This window comes from Uloborus diversus, chromosome 6, assembly GCF_026930045.1.
Source record: "Uloborus diversus isolate 005 chromosome 6, Udiv.v.3.1, whole genome shotgun sequence".
Lineage (NCBI taxonomy): Eukaryota > Metazoa > Arthropoda > Arachnida > Araneae > Uloboridae > Uloborus > Uloborus diversus.
This window is the reverse complement of record NC_072736.1, coordinates 43,390,306-43,403,580: the sequence shown is the minus strand read 5'-3', so window position 1 is coordinate 43,403,580 and position 13,275 is coordinate 43,390,306.

Below are 13,275 nucleotides of genomic sequence, written 5' to 3'. Positions count from 1 at the left end.
CCAGCTGTAATTTTTACATCGGAGATTGCAAAATAAACTTTATTTATTTTTTGCTCAAACCTAATAAAATGAAATTTTGTGTTTGAATGATTTTTTATATGTAAAAATGGAATAGGTAATGGTAAAAATAGGTCATCATATTCATTAGCTTCATTTCCCAATTTTCCTTCCTACGGCCTGTGGCCCACATACGTCCTGCGAACTTTTGCCGCGAAGAGAGCAGGAACCTTTTTCCCTTCCGCTTTCATCTGCCGGCGATGGCCCGTATATCCAGTGCAACAGCCAGGTATGAAGCATTTTGGGACCCCCATTTGTGAAAAGAAAGAAAAATTGTATGTAAAACATGAATCAACAAATTTAACGATCAAACATAATCAAGGGATTATTAGCAAAACTTATAATCTCAAGAAAAAAGTTTTCAAAGCATAATTAAGGCAAACAAATTCTATAAAATATCAAAATAAGATACACCTGGAGCGTTTTTGGCATGTTGTTTTGAAACTTAGAACTCCTTACGACGAGGAGCTGGCGAAATTTTTACTTTTTTACTACATTATATGCAAACTTTTCAATGGAATCCAATTGGAATCTATCTAAAACACATGGGAGCGGTGCACCTACAGAGCCCTCTGGTGTCAGTGGAAAATCGTTGCCACTTTTAAACTAGCCGTCCCGTAAAACATTTCTCTCCTCGAAAACTGGTGTTGCCATCCAAAAAGTAAAAAACCTCCTAATCTTCTACACAGTGTTGCCGTTCCCTAAAACGAAATCCAAAAACGCGGGAAAATATTCAAAAACGCGGGAAAATACCCTCGTCATCTTCTTCAAGATTCAGGCGCAACCCCAAGGTCGGAGGAAGTGGAGGTCGGAGGAAGATCGTTAGGGGGTGGGGAGGAAGTGGTTCCACTTCACACTTCCTCCTGGCGTTGAACTCTCATTTTTTACCTACTTTTGACTAATTGTAGAAAATATTTAAAATACAAATAAGCTTAATATTAACTAAATAAATACTGCATCGAATATTAGAATGTCTCAATTAATTTAAAATTTTACTGACGAGAACTTTATCATTTTATAATAACATAAATACTTTTTGACTTAGAGCAAAATATTACAAAATATCAATTTTTTAAAATTTCTTACAGGTACTCTTTTATCTTAGGAGGTAAATTTTTATCCTGTCTTTAATAGACTACTTGTGAAACAAATTACCAGATAGGTAGCTCTAAAAGCAGAGTAAATATTTCAGCGTTTCACTTTGCCCCCCTCCCGCTACGGGGGGGGGGGAGAAAAGAATGCACGACAAGTAGAATTTTCGACGTACTCTTTATCAGGAGGAAACGGATTTACTCAGTTCGCGAATTACAGATCGCGATCTAAGCGTATGCTATTGAAAATCCTTGCTTAGTTCAAACCAACAATAACCACGTTCCAGTTTTTTCGCAACACAGGGATCGGAGACCATATGATTTATGCGGCAAAAATCATGCTCCATTATGCTCTTCCAATTGCAATTTAATTTATTTAAAAAAATTATTTTTACACTAACTTTTGATTTCTTGGTTAGATAACGAAAACGTGTGGTACGAAGCAGTTAAGCGTAACTATAACCGTTTTTGGTTGAAGAAAGCTGTCATCGAACGGCTAATCTAAGGTTCCTCCTCACTGAACTTCAATGATGTGTCCAGTAACGTATCCGTGACAAAAAAAAAAAAAGCGAATATATTTTCTCATTCGGACATTATCTGCTTACTTGACCGTGAGAAAAAAGCGAAGGAAGTTCACGTGGACGTAAAAAAAAAAAAAAAAAAATCCTACCATGCTTTCAGTTTCCTGTCAGAAAAGTGCGGTTGTTAGCCTTGGGTTAACATCACAGATCTTTACATGTCTTGCTGGGAGTGAAGTGGAGCATAACAAAGGAAGCTAAGAAAACGGACAAGGTTACTGAACTGTAGTTTTCGGGGTTTTTATATATAAATAAACCGTGTTTACAATTTTCAGGATGAGTTATTCTCGATACGTTCATTCTTGCATTTTTATGAATATATCGTCGCAAAAAAGACGAATGGGCGTATCTCACTTTTAAGTAGGCTTGCTAGATTTCTGAAATGTTCAACCGGGACACAGGAATACAGGAATGCCCCCCCCCCCCCAGCGTCGCTAGTATTCAAAAGAGTACACACCTGTAACTGACTTTTGGAGTGTTTTATAAGGCAGTTTATTCTTAATGCTATGAATCAATGATTACTAATTATGAACCTAAAACAGGGATAGTAAAAATTCACACAAGCAAATAAAACTTGAACATTTCACGTCTTTGATATAAATATTTACAATTTATTTTAGTAAGAAAACGCATTTTGGATGAGGAATAAAAAAGTGAACATTATTTGGAAAAACTTCTCATTTTTAGGACCTTTTTTGGTTTTAACCTTGTTGTAAAAATCCTCACAAGCTAATCCGGTATTGATACAGTGTATTCTATCGCTTGAGAACCGCCACCAGTGTGAGGGACTAACTTTTTTTTACTATTTATTGTAGAGATACGCCCATTGGTCACATTATAAAATCGACTTTGGACATTTCTGTGGTGGTCAAAACTCATTTTTTGATTTTTTTTTTTTGAAATGCGCCCATTCTTTTTTTAGCGACGATATTTGAATGGCAATACGCAATTTAAGACAAGATCTACCGTAGAACCAGCATGTCCTGATCCTTTTGATGAATAGAGAACCATTCATCAAAAGGATCAAAGGACATGCTGGTCCGGGAGGCATCGATAAGCAAATTTGCCTACACCGATCATTGCTTAATCGCCTGTTGATAATCGTAAGGGCTGATCAACGATTAATGATCATGTTGATGTTTAATACTGTAATTTCTCCATTAGCATTCCCCCCCCCCCAAATATTAAATTAGTTTTTCTACATTCAACAGACGCTTTTAACTTGATTGCTACTTTTTTGTTCTTAGCAATCACTTAGTCCGAGATTTTGATTCTTAATGAAAATTATAGGGTAATTTTAAAGCACCAAACTAAAGATAGGAAGTGGAGAAAAGCATTGACACATGAAGCCGGTTGTAAGATTGAAAATAGCCATATTTATTCAAAACAGAAAAAATTATTAAAAAAATAAAAATTACTTCAACCATCAATTTCTGTAAAAAAAGAAAGAACTCAAAGCATGTATGAAAATTTTAAGAATCAAATGATAAATGAAATCTTTACTAATAATAAAGCTGAAAGTCTCTCAGTGTCTGTCAGGATCTCTCTCTGTCAGGATCTCTGTGACGCTCATAGCACCTAGGACCGTTCGGCCGATTTTCCTGAAATTTGGCACAAAGTTAGTTTGTAGCATGGGAGTGTACACTTCGAAGCGATTTTGCAAAAAATTCGACGTGGTTCTTTGAACAAAATTATCATAATATCGACGAGTAAATTACGAAATTATCATAACGTGGAACCGTAACATGGGTACAAGCCAATTGGCGAGAAAATTCACTATACATCATTTGAAAAATATACAGGTGAACCAAAAGACCTTTTAATTTTCTATTACGGGCAAAGCCGTGTGGGTACCACTAGTAGAGAAATAAAGTGAAGGATTATTTCGTGCAGGAGGATATATGAACCAACAAGAAATAGTGTACGTCCTAAAAGTCCTCAAATACTCGTGTTTTTTGTTTTACAATTTTAAAACTACCCAGATTTAATTTCTTCATAATAGTGTTACGTGAACGTCAGCTGCGAGAATTAGTTTCAATATTTCATTCAGTTTTACGGAGATTCTGTATTGTTTGTCTTTATTTTAAGCAGTACACTTACATGCTACATGTTATACTTACTCTGCAGAAAATTACAGTCATCCATTCTTAACAATATTAGTTTACCTTAGTTTCTTGTTCAAAAAACTACTTAAAGATTTAAAAATTAATAAAAAATGCTGAAAAAATATTTTCTCCACAGATTAATAGGCAAAATTTGGCCCATTATGAAATATCGCAAAGTGACCGATTATGACTGATTACTGATTAATCGGCGCATCCCTAGAACAGAGAATATAATGCATTTTTTTAAATATTCATGAAATGAAGAGAGTATAGATCAATAAATTTAGGCACTAATAAAGTTTTATGGCGTCATGTTTCGCCTCCCGAAGAATCTACAGAGTCTATTCCACTCCTTTCCGGTCAAGGGTACATTCCTCCTTTTAACCTCTAGCTTTCCTTGTTTTTTTTATATCATCATCCAGGCTTTTGTCAGAATTTTCCAGAGAAGGGAGGGCAAAGTTTCTTTTGTCGTTTCAGTACTGTTTCTAGGCTTAGATATCTTTCTGTTGTTCTGAGGCGACGATATACTCGATGCATTTTGTAGGGAAAGAAGTATCAAAATAGATGTGGAAAATATATAACCTGAATTCTGTTTTTAAAATTCAGGGGTGATTTCTTCCCCTTTTCATTGATGCTTTTTTTTCATATGAGAAACAAGGCGTGGAAATACACCTTGGTTGCAAGTCTAGACGCTCATTTCCGATTTTTAATGCATGAAATACGCCTTTTCGAGGTGATAAAAATACTTTTGATTATATATGACTGTCTTGATATAAATAATACACTTGCAACGGCTATTTTCATCATGCGATTATGTCACCAACGCGTAATATATTTGCTGTGTAAAAAATCTTATATTCGTATTTTCTATTATATTCTTGTTCTTGATATGTTCTCACTACGATATACTGTCAAGAAGAAATACCAACATTGTAACGAATTCGGAGGAAATAATTCATACTTACTTACAACAAAGTAATATCTTTTCTTCTTCCCTTTTTTCTAAATAATAATTCAGTTTTTACTATCATAAATAGTAAACGTATTACATGCCACTTTATTGTATGAATCGAATCATGAAAAAAGGAATGAACTCGGTGCAGTTTTTACTACCGAACTCAGACGCGAAGACGGCAAGATGAAACGCATTCGAATACTTTTTACGACAAAGGTGGAAACGTATTTTAAATATCTAGTAACGATATCGAATATTTTTGTCTGCGTCGCTGCATTGTAACATCTTTTGTGAATATTTTATTATCCGCATTATGAATACACGAGACACCTGAATCCTTCTGTATATTTTTATTAGGAGAGAGAGAAGAATTGTATTGAATGTCTGATCAGCGTTGTTCGATGTCATTTTCACGATTTGAAGAAAAAGTATGAGACTTCAATTCAAGCTTCATATTTTATTATTCAAATGAGTTTTGCACTGCATCTGCGTTTTCTATATGCGTAATTCTCAAATAAGCCTTTAGTTCGGCACGTGTGAGCAATTTGTGAAGGGGCTCTGACAAGCACACAGAGTTTTGGGCAGTTAAACCACCAAGAACACAAGAATTCTTGGTTTAATCCATTTTGGCTACCCTACAGTAGTAGAATCATCATTTCGAATTTTCATGTAAATTTCATCGAAAAATAACAAAATCATTAAGAGCCATTGTCTGTAAGGATCAGGCAGGTTGTGATTGTTGGGATTTTTAATTTTTTTTATTTTCACATATGTTGTTCCTTATCATGAATGTAATGTCAATTACATACATCAAAAATATGTATCAAAATCGGTGTCACTATAAGGGCGCCAGAAGATATTGGAACTTTTATTCGATAAATTTCACAAAAACACAAATATTTAAAATTTAACTACAACTGTCGCCCTCATAGCAGAGATCTGATACTAAATTTGGTTGATAACCAACATGTTTGTCTAACATTTGCACAAAAAAAATCGGTGTCACTCCTATTATTTTTGGAAAGATAATCGTTCGAAGTTAGTACGTTATGGCGTTTTTTAAATATTTATTTATTTAATCTTTTCACCCCCAGATAGTTTTTTTGAACATATTTATTTTTAATTTAATACAAAAATGTGTATCTTTTAACATAAATAGCTTTGGGCAGTAAGAGCGTCTTTTTCTTGAATAGCAGAAAATGCCCGTTTTGATATAGGTACAGGCGGATGTATTGTGCATAATATGTCTAGATTATAATACCAATGCTCATCTTGTTTTTTTCGGCCAAACAAATCTATTTATTCCAATTGTTCTTGACATACATTTGACTTCAACTTGCAAATGGATTTTATACGAAAGATGTATAGAGAGAAGCTCTTACAAACATCTTATATAAATACTTCAAATTTTCAACTAATAAATACCCCTGCGTTGCCAAAAGTTCAATTTAATGAAATTGGATGGGCCCTATCTTTACGAGCTCAGTTCAAGTTCACTTCAAAGCAGACGGAGCATTTATAAAAACAATTCACGATTGGTGAAAATATTGGGAAAAAACAATACCCCTGTCAAGTTGCACACTAGATGAGAAACGCAGTTCGTAAAGGGGAAAAACTGTTCGTTGCTTTAGAGCAGAGGTTCCCAACCGGTGGTTCGCGAACCCCCAGGGGTTCGCGAGGTGCAGGAAGGGGGTTCGCGAAAATTTCGGTGCAATGGCGGATTTTTCCTAGTTTGGTAAAAAATTATAAAATATTTTTTTTTTTTTTTTAATTTGAAAACGCGCCAGACTCTTGTATTAAGCTCAAAAAAAAAAAAAAAATCTTTCAGCGGTTTTATAATTTTGGTTTAAAAAGAAATTTTCTCATTTTTTTTTTTCGATAGACAACAAAAAAGAGATATCCTTCCTTCTTTATTGCGAGGCGCCATGCAGAAACGTTGTATTAAGCTGTGGCGGGGATCACGATGACCTTAAAAAGGCGCCATCGCGTGGAGTCAATCAAACAATATACGTAATATACATATGTCGAAAAAAATAAAGAATTCTCAAACAATGCATCATAGAGGTATTATTTCTAATCTGGTTGAAATATAACTCGGGAATTTCCGTCGAATTCAGTCATCGAATAGCAGACATGACAGCAAAAGGCTCCAAACTTAAAATTTATTACTGGATTTTACCCATCTGTTCGTTTTCAAAAATATATAACATCAGCATGCTCATAGTTCTGGGGAAATAGTTGTTAACAGACGTATTTAGAGATACTTTAGAGATGCTTGAAAACAAGTGATTTTCTTTGCAATTGGTTTTGCTACGTGAACTTGCTACTCTGTGAAGTTATAATCGAGTTGGTAATTTTTATGATTTAATAACTTTCTGCTGTTATGGATCGATGGTTGAAAACTGGTAGTTTGGTTGAGCGACAAATGGACAAGCAGTCAATCGATCAACCCTCAACATCAGCAGTAACTTTCGAATCAACACAGGATATTGAAATAGATAGCTGTAATGAACTGCCGCTTCCCCCGACTAAACAGAAAAGTGAACTAGGGGAGAAAAAAGGAAAAAAGCGAAAATATGACAGTGACTATTTACAAATGGGCTTTTATTTTACTGGAGAAGAGTCTGAACCTAGACCGCTTTGTCTTCTCTGCAACGAAGTTCTAACGAACAGCAGTTTCAAACCATCACTTCTGAAAAGACACCTCGAAACAAAGCATCCGACACACAAGGACAAACCTATCGAATATTTTAAAAGAAAATTGGAATATAATAAAACGTGTAGCGTCTCTACGTTCCTGTTAGAATCCAACGAAGATAGTAAAATGGCCCTTGAAGCTTCATATCGAGTCAGTTATAGAATTACAAGATCTGGACAGCCACATACAATTGCAGAAAATTTAATTGGACCGTGTGCTAAAGATATTGCTAAGTGTATGCTGTTAAAAAAGTCAGCAAAAAAAATTGACCTGGTTCCGCTATCAAACAACACAGTATCACGCAGAATTACTGATTTGGCAAGTAATGTGGAGAAAGAACTTGTGAATAGAATAAAAGAGAAAAATTTTGCGATCCAGCTCGATGAGTCGACTGATGTAGCAAACGCTGCAATATTACTTGTCTATGTTAGGTATAGTTTTAACAATACAATTAAAGAAGATGTACTATTTGCAAAACCTTTGAAAACCAACACAACTGGAGAAGCAATTTTCGAACTGCACTGTTAAAAATTCAGGAAGATTTTCTGGTAATTGTTACTGTAAAATTGCATCGCTGATTTTTACGGTAAATTTATACCGGAGAAATAAGCGATCCCAGCGCCAACTGGTTGCTGTGGCCTACCGAGGAAACCGTAAAATTTTACAGTAATATTTGATTTTTACGGTAATAGTTACTGGCAACATGGATGCCAGTAACAATTACCGTAAATTTTCCGGAAAATTTTTAACAGTGTGGTCAACAGTTACTTTGAAGAAAATGGAATAGATTGGTCTTTGTGTGTGGGTGTGTGCACGGATGGTGCAAAATCAATGACAGGAAAATTTGTTGGCTTTGTGGTGCGAGTAAAGAAGATCAACGAGAAAATTGAATGGACTCATTGCTGCATTCACAGACAAGCATTAGCATGTAAGCGTATTCCCGCAGAATTATCCGCTACTTTGAATGATGCGGTAAAAATTGTAAATTTCATAAAATCACGTGCCACAAACTGCCGTCCATTTCACGCGCTTTGTGAGGAATTGAGAAGCCTTCATGTTACTTTACTTCTTCACACAGAAGTTAGATGGCTTTCCCGTGGCAAAATTTTGACACGCTTATTTGAATTGAAGTCAGAAGTCCAAGCATTTTTTGTTGATCATCCATTTCGCTTGTCCCACTTGCATATTCGATCCTCTTTGGATGCAAAGGCTTGCATATTTAGCTGACATCTTTTCAAAATTAAATGAATTAAATCTATCCTTGCAAGGTGTAGTTGTTAATATTTTCGTTGTATATGATAAAATTAAAGCTATGGTAAAAAAAATTGAATTTCTGGATCCAATGCCTGGAAATGGGTGAGTTTTCTTGTTTCACTTCTCTGAGTAGTTTTTTATCAGAAAACTCAGTGAAACTTGATGAAAGCGTTAAAAGAAATGTATGTGAACATCTGCAACATCTTGAACTAACTTTTGACGAGTATTTTCCTAATAGGCGTAACGTCCCTCTCTCAAACAACTGGATACGCAATCCTTTTGAAGGAAATCCATGCTTAGAGAACACCCTGACATTACCTGAAAAGGAAATGCTCATCGAGTTATCCTGTGATAATTCATTGAAAACTACCTTTAAAGAGCTCTCGTTAATTGACTTCTGGCTCAGTGTAAGAAATGACTATACCGTTTTGTCCAAAAAAGCAATTCGAATTTTATTACCATTTTGTACAACATATCTGTGCGAGAAAGGATTTTCCTCCTATACTTATCTCAAAGATAAATACCGAAGCAGATTGAATGTAGAACCTGATTTAAGACTCAAACTGTCAGACATTGAACCAAACTTTCAGTTTCTTTGTTCCGTCAAACAGTCACAAATATCGCATTAAGGATTTTTTCCCCAATTTAAAGTATGCTTAAAAAAAAATAGTTGGTTTATAAAACTTCTTGTTTATAATTTTTCTTGTAGATGTAGTTTTAACTTTTTATTAATGTTTGCACTTAATGATATTTTACAATTATATTTTTGTTTATTGCAATCAAATGCTGCAAAAAATGGAAAGCAAACATGCTGGTTTTTTATTGTTTCTTATATGTTACTAATTTCAACATCAGGGGGTTCGCGAACTTTTTTGCCTGTTCCAAGGGGTTCGCAAAGAGAAAAAGGTTGGGAACCGCTGCTTTAGAGTATTGTACTATGAAACAAATCCTATCCTTTTTTTTTTTCGATGGAAGAAACAAAAAAAACGAATGCATTATCAATACATCAAATGGGAATATTGAAGAAAGCGAACATTCAGATTCTGAAACTGAATTTGAGGATAACGTAGACCAAAACGAAGAAAACATTAAGAATCAAATCAAACCAATTTCAGAAAGACGGTCATCTTTTATTGAAAACTACTAATTTTGTAGCACTAAAGCATGGGAAAACATGGTATCCCAGAAAAATAGTAGAAGTTGACCATTTGCAAGTTTATGTCAAATGCATGTCAAGAGCAATTGGAATAAATAAATTTGTTTGGCCGGAAAAACAAGACGAGTATTGGTATAATAGTCTATATATGTTATGCACAATAGATCCACCTGGTACCTATATCAAAACGGGCATTTTCTATTTAAGAAAAAGACTCTCTTGCTGCCCAAAGCTGTTTATGTTATAATGTACACTTCTTTGTATTAAATTAAAAATAAATATGTTCAAAAAAAAATCTGGGTGTGAAAATATTAAATAAATATAAAAAAACGCCATAACGTACTAACTTGGAACGATTATATTTCCAAAAATAATAGGAGTGACACCGATTTTTTGTGTGCAAATGTTAGACAAACATGTTGGTTATCAACCTAATGTAGTATCAGATATCTGCTATGAGGGCGACAGTTGTAATTAGATTCTAAATATTTGTGTTTTTGTGAAATTTATTGAATAAAAGTTCCAATATCTTCTGGTGCCCTTATAGTGACACTGATTTTGATACATATTTTTGATGCATGTAAGTGTGGCTAGAAAATGATCTAAAAATGTTGGTGTCATCATGAAGGGTCTTTGAGAAAATTGGCCTTGAATATAGAAAAAAATTCATTTTCGGTCATTTTTAAACGGAGTTTGTGGGCGTCGCCCTCGTAGTGTCACCGATTTGACAGCTGTAACAGTATCTAACAAGACCATATAGTAATATGGAATTGAAAAATCCATGTCATTATAAGATCACTTCAAGCAACAAACACATTAAAATCTGCAAATTTGAAAAAACCAGCAAAAATGTGCCACGCCCCCTAAACAAAAAAAAATTGTTTTCTCAAAAATGGTGAGTCAGACAAAGCTCAAATTTCGGATTTACATTACATTTATGATAAGGAACAACATATGTGAAAATAAAAAAATCAAAAATGTCAACAATCACAAAAGCTTTAAACTGCCTGATTCTTACAGACAATGGCTCTTAATTTTTCAAATCCGGGGGGGGGGGGGGAATTGACTTAAATAACGGGCCTGCATATGTATGTGTATGTACGTACATGCACGGTCTGTTGTTGTCACCCTCCAAGAACAAATTCCGGCTGCACTAGTAAGATGACCTTGATTTTTTGTAATCCTTTTATTCCGTCATTAATAATTTCACAGAATTTATCCATCATTAATTTATTCATTTCGTTGTTTTCACTACAAAGTGTCGCATTCAAGCAACAGAAAATGATTTTTTCGATGTAGCTCTGATAAGTTGAGGCATGACCATGACAGTGTTTATTTCTTTTTTGAGGAGTGCAGCGAGAAAGGGGCGTGTTATTGGCTTGGGGGGGGGGGGCGTTATGTCGTAGACTGTGCCATTGAAATTGTTAGGGAGGTTGAGGGGTAATTTTCTCATTTTTAGGGGACGCTTTTGCTTTTGGGAGGGAGGGGGTCTTCGCGATATTTAGGGGGGCGCGCTCTTGATCTTTACAGCCACATAATATTTCATCTTGCAACAACAACGACAGCGTTGATGATGACGATTTTCATGAAAGCACTTAGAAGGGGCTGTTCGGAAAGGGAAAATAGTTCAAGATATATTTACTACTCAGAGACAAGAAAGTGACCTTGGCACCCAAAAAGGCTAACTAAATAATACTGCCGTGCTAAGCACAAAAGTTGTGTCAGCACTTTTTTTTTTTTTTTTCAAAATTGAGTTACGGTCAACAGGTGGTTCTTTGTGACATGTTTCACTTAAAAACAACGCTTTATGGTCATTTGTCATTCGGGAAATGAAATATATATTTTTTAAAGTATGAAAAAGTTGCATCCGAATCAAACACATGTGGTATTTTGTAAGACATTTTATTAAGAACTCGAACCCTTGAGAACTATGTTTTTATTATTCCTACGCGCGTAGACAGATTGTGCGCGACGCGGCCAGAGTTGGCGGGAAGAGTGAGACAGAATGACGTGATGAGTAGTGGTGGATGAAGTATTGCTGTCGATGTTCAAATGTTTATTGATTCATGTTTCGTATTTGTCTTGTGCCGTTAACTATTAAATGTTTATCAGTGTACGATGTCGTCATATCGTTGTATGATAAAATCCCCTAGAACACCGAATCCTTTATATACATAGCGGCGCAAAACTTTAAACGGGAATTTCTCATTTTGAAGTCTGCGCTTAGCATGGCAGAATATGACTCAGAACAAATTTTGAAATTACATAAATAACCACTTTTTTGAAAGTAGCCTGTCAACTAGTTGACTGATGTTTTTTTGTTGTATTGTTCACGCTAGGTAAGTTCGTGGAATCAATTTTTTACTTCCTTTTACAAAAAAGGAAGTATTGTATTCGTGAAATAATTTCACTCAAAAATCGGCCTTAATTTCCATTTTGCTCACCGCTGAATGAATGTTGAGTTTATTTTTCAACCCGACCACACGTGGATATATGCCTAGGAACGTACAGACACCCGAAATATCCATTTTGACGATCCCCGAGTTAATTACAACGAGTTTTCTCGTGACGTATGTATGTGCGTACGTGTGTATGTATGTCGCATAACTCAAGAACGGAATGTCCTAGAAAGTTGGAAATTTGGTACCTAGTGGGGTCTAGTTATGCACCTCAATTTTTAGTTGCATTCATTCTGATGCTTCAAAGGTTTTTTTCTTCTTTTTGTGGGGAAATCATTGTTAATTTCGATGTAAACTACGTAGTGTTATAATTTGGCGGACACTTGACAATATATCGCCAGTGTTTTGGTCGCCAAGTTTTGTCGCTAACTTGGTGACAAATTTGGCGATTAGTTTTTTTTTTTTTTTTAACGTTTTAATTTGGTCACTGTTGGTGATATTTAGAGAGTAAACTATCGAATCACATTAAAACTGCCAATAATGAGAAAATGACATTAAAAGGAAGTCATGTGATGCACACATCAGCTCGTTTTCTTGAAAGAATAAGGTGTATAAAAAAATAATAATTTTCTGTCCCACACCACTGCACTCAGCCGAGTTTACTCGAGCTGCTGCTCCACATCGCTGTTTAGACTAAACCGAGTTAACTCAACTAGTTTATTGGTGTCTGGAGCAAACGGTTGGCGATGTCTTTTCAGTTGATTCAACTCATCGAGATGAAAATGGCAGCGGCATATATGCCTGGAGTGCCGGGCCAGTTGACCTGTTTATTTCCTAATAACCGTCCGTTTAAAAGTTGATTCACCTAAGGTGCCACGTGTGAAGGAGGTTTTAAAGGGGAAATAAAATAATGCAATTTCCTCATAATCATCAAACATGGAATCTATCAAAAATTAAAAACAATTTACAAGACCACACTCGC